The sequence below is a fragment of the Adiantum capillus-veneris genome, chromosome 28 (genome assembly GCF_014529385.1).
Source record: "Adiantum capillus-veneris isolate H3 chromosome 28, ASM1452938v2, whole genome shotgun sequence".
Taxonomy (NCBI): Eukaryota; Viridiplantae; Streptophyta; class Polypodiopsida; order Polypodiales; family Pteridaceae; genus Adiantum; species Adiantum capillus-veneris.
Genome location: NC_140958.1, coordinates 75,491,925 through 75,495,828, shown reverse-complemented (window position 1 = coordinate 75,495,828; position 3,904 = coordinate 75,491,925).

Genomic DNA, 3,904 nt, shown 5'->3' with positions numbered 1-3,904 from the left:
GACAGAGTGACGTGGGTGACCCTTTGGGGTCGAGAGCACTTCACGAACAATATCCGTCTGGCAATGGTAATTGAAGCCATGGGCTTAGGGCCACAATAATATTTTGTGGAACATTCAATGAAGCGAGGGTTTTTAGAGCGATCATACTTGCTAGTGCAGTTTCTTCCACACCATAAGATTTTTTTGTATCATAGTTATGGACAGCCCCTTAGAGGATAATTTAATAGCACACCCCGCACCAGGAAGTATGGTGTAATTTTGGTTAACCGTATCTTACCTTTGGCCGAGCGTCCAAACATATGTTATAACTGTGACAACTTCTTATGTGATCATGTAATGGATGGTTTAATAGAGATGTAAAGGTGAAGAAAAAAGGGGTTTTTTTAAATAAACAAGCTAGGCTTTTTCTGTCCAATTTATGTAGTGAGCATGAAAGGGGATTGATGTAATTTTGTGTGGGTGTGTGTGTGTGTGTGCCCACACATTCCCAGGCACCGTATTCTAAGAGGTAATAGACCCATAGAATATGGGCCTACTACCTCAAAAAAAAAAATCCAAATAATTCGGAAGGAAAACAGCATGTTTCCTTTACAAAGTGAGAAGTCCAATACTCTAGTGTATCTTATTCTGGTTTAGAGCGACTAATCAAATTCTGTAGGTCAAACTTAAGGCCGGACCAGTTGTGCTTTTTAATAAGAGTATTGATTTCTTCATATGCTAAAAAACTGTCTGATGAGTCATACATTATAAGAAAAAGCATTCCTATACAGATGTGTAATGAATTTTTAAAGGGTCTATTGCTTTTGCTTTTTGTAAATTCAAAGGATACGAATTTGAGATTATCTCTTTTCCAGAAGAAAAGAGTATAAAAATTACCCAAGAATGGGGGAGTCAGAGTAATCTCGATATTCAAGAAGCGAGTCCTAGAAATGACCCATTTACAAAGCCACATTACTCTATCAGAGAACGTAGGTTCAATATTAAGACAAGGTGGATATATATCTTTAAGTGTATCCTCGAACATGGGATTGTTAAGGCTACACGGGTCATCCATAAACCTAAATGAATGAATAAGGCGTGTGAGTAACAAAGCCCTAGCAAGGTTACTTAACATTTTTAAGAGACATTGGTATTCAAAGTGACGAAGATAGAGATTACACATAACCGGAGAGCAAGAAAATACCATTGGGATCCCTAAAATTTGTTTGTAGCAAGTAACCCCTATTTGGAGACAGCAATAATTAAGGAGCCAAAAGATATATCTATATAAATCGTCTTTTTAAAGATGAAAGGTGTAGACTTATTTGATTTTTTTACCCAACCTTTATTCTTTTTTGTTGAGATACATGTATATCCCAGTTTTTCTCTGTGAGAAAAAGCTAACTTTATAAGAATAGAAAATGTATTAAAAAGACCATAAGATCCTTTTAGAGGAATATTCTCATAACATTGTGTTATGTCTGCAATAAAGATAGAGAAAATGTTTTTTGGGAGGTTAATAGAAACCTCTGCCACATTTTTTATGATCCAAAATGGGCAACTGTTTAAATTTCCAAATCGTCTGAGATCATTACTCTTGATGGCGCAAGTTGCTTCAATTTCTAGTAGAATAAAATTTAAGCAATAGGTGATGTCATTCGTAATACAGGAAAACAAGCTATTAGATGCGTCAGAAATCCATCTAAATTTATGCTTATGATTTTTATAAGTTGGAAAGAGTGCAAGAAATTTCAGAGAAGCGGAGAGGTATCAAGTTTTTAAAAAAATCCACACCATTGAGTCTGGAATAGGCAGAATCAAAAGCTAGTTTTTTACATATAAAGGAAGCAGTATTCGAGGCTTTATCAAGGCCAATAATGAACCATCTCTCCTTAATGTCAGAGATGGAAGTCTTAATTTTAGGAGTTAGCCAGGTAGTCTCAGTACTTAGCCATACCTGCGGCATAAAACTGATCTTTTTCCAAAAAACTTCTTTGAGCATTGAGGTAAGTAGAATGTGAACATCAACCTCCAGTTGGAGTTTTAAGGCCAAGTCGGTCAGGCATTCAAGTAGAGCCAATAAGGCAAGCTGAGGATTTAGTGGAAAAGGAGGAATATGATTCAAGCCTTTAATCAAGAGGCTCCTCACACGAGTATCCGATATGATTTCTAAGTTAGAAGTACAAACATGTAAGCCAAAGTTAGTAAAGTCTTACAAAACTTCGGAAATAGGTAACAAGAGCAGACAGGAACCTCTTCATCGTGGAGGAATCATTCAAATAAAAAATATTTTTGATAGACGGCAGGTATTTCCATCGCAACATCACATCTTTTAGCAACAAATTTGATCCAAAAACATGTCTAAAGCATTCAATAAAAATAGATTCAGGAGTAAAGAAATCCAAAATCTTGCTAGTAAACAAGCAGTGTGAAAATATTCTATTACATGCTTCTTCCTTCGGACAAAGTGTAACTCCTTTTTGAATTTTACAGCCCTATGAAGATAGGGCCTAATCCTACGAGAGATATTAGGAAAGACGCTTTCTATTTCTCTAGCAAGTCATGATTTCTCCAAAATCAGAGGTCTTTTTACTGGGTCAGAGCAGACCTCCATTCTTGCAGTGAGTTTTCTAGTAACCTGGTAGACATAAGTAATAAACTAGTGAAATGACAAGGAGAAAAGGACTTTTAGAAAGTGAGAACAAGAATCTTTAGTATAGAATGGAATGGTCGTGCTAGCAACCTTTCACCACTTGGGTCAAAGGGGACCACTGAGACTATGTGATAGCATCCCTGCCTATTAGAATATAAGAAAGTATAATGTATTAGGCATTTAGAACTAGAACTAAGGTCTGAGAGAAAAAGACAAGTCAACCTCTCTTTTGCGTTTATTGTGTGTGTAGCAGTTCTAAATAGATACATACACGCAAACAAACACAACCTGCTCACGGACCAATAATTCTAGGCAAATACAATGTATTTGTACAATAATTTATTTGCAATTGAGAATAAATTTTGTACAAGGTAATGAAGATAACAAAGTATAACATGGGAAAAAGTAATCCCAAAGTCTGGGGTGATGCTGCTTCAAGGTAAGAGATCCGCCACAAGTCATCAACCACATAGAACAGAATGTTTTTATCAAAGAAGGTAGCCCTCATGTGCACCCATAGCCACAAGAAAACAATATTTTAGCATGTGACTCTACGCAGGTGACGCTGGGCATCCCAGTTGTTAACCATGTCGCAATGAAAAAACAAATAGTTCTCTACAAGTAATTTGTTTTTTTTAAATAGAATAAGAGTCCTTGGTTTTTAGCCAATCTATCTCGGAGAGTGAGAATCCCCCCAAAGCTACTATATATCAAGTTAGTTCCAGATTTATTTTATAAAATTTATTGATGCCTAACCTTAGTTTCAAGAGTTTTAAAGAGATTATTAAAAAAAAAATAGGTTTTTATAGAAAAGACCCAAAACACATTCTTTAACCAGATCGGAGAGATTTTAACCCCATAGGAGCAAGCCCAAGTTAGCTCAAGACATGTAATCCTACACTAGATATTAGATCTTAAATGGCTAAAACACCTCTTGAAGAGATAAAGGCCCACCCGGTTATGTCTGAACAAAGTTTGAGCTTGAATTTTATTCATTTACAAAGCCTAAAAGACCTTGTAGTAGATTAGCAAAAGCCAAACCAACATACATCAGAGCGGCACAGTAAGGTACAGGACCAGTAGACCAACCAGAGGAGTCTGAAACAAATGTTTGGGTTTTTTCAAACTATAATAATAACATAATTAAATCCTTTCAACTACCACCATTATTAAGAACTGATTCTCTTTCTATGTCATAGTCGACATAATCTTCCATATAGCCAACACCAAATACCTATTTTTATACTCGCTAATCAAAAAATCACTCTCATC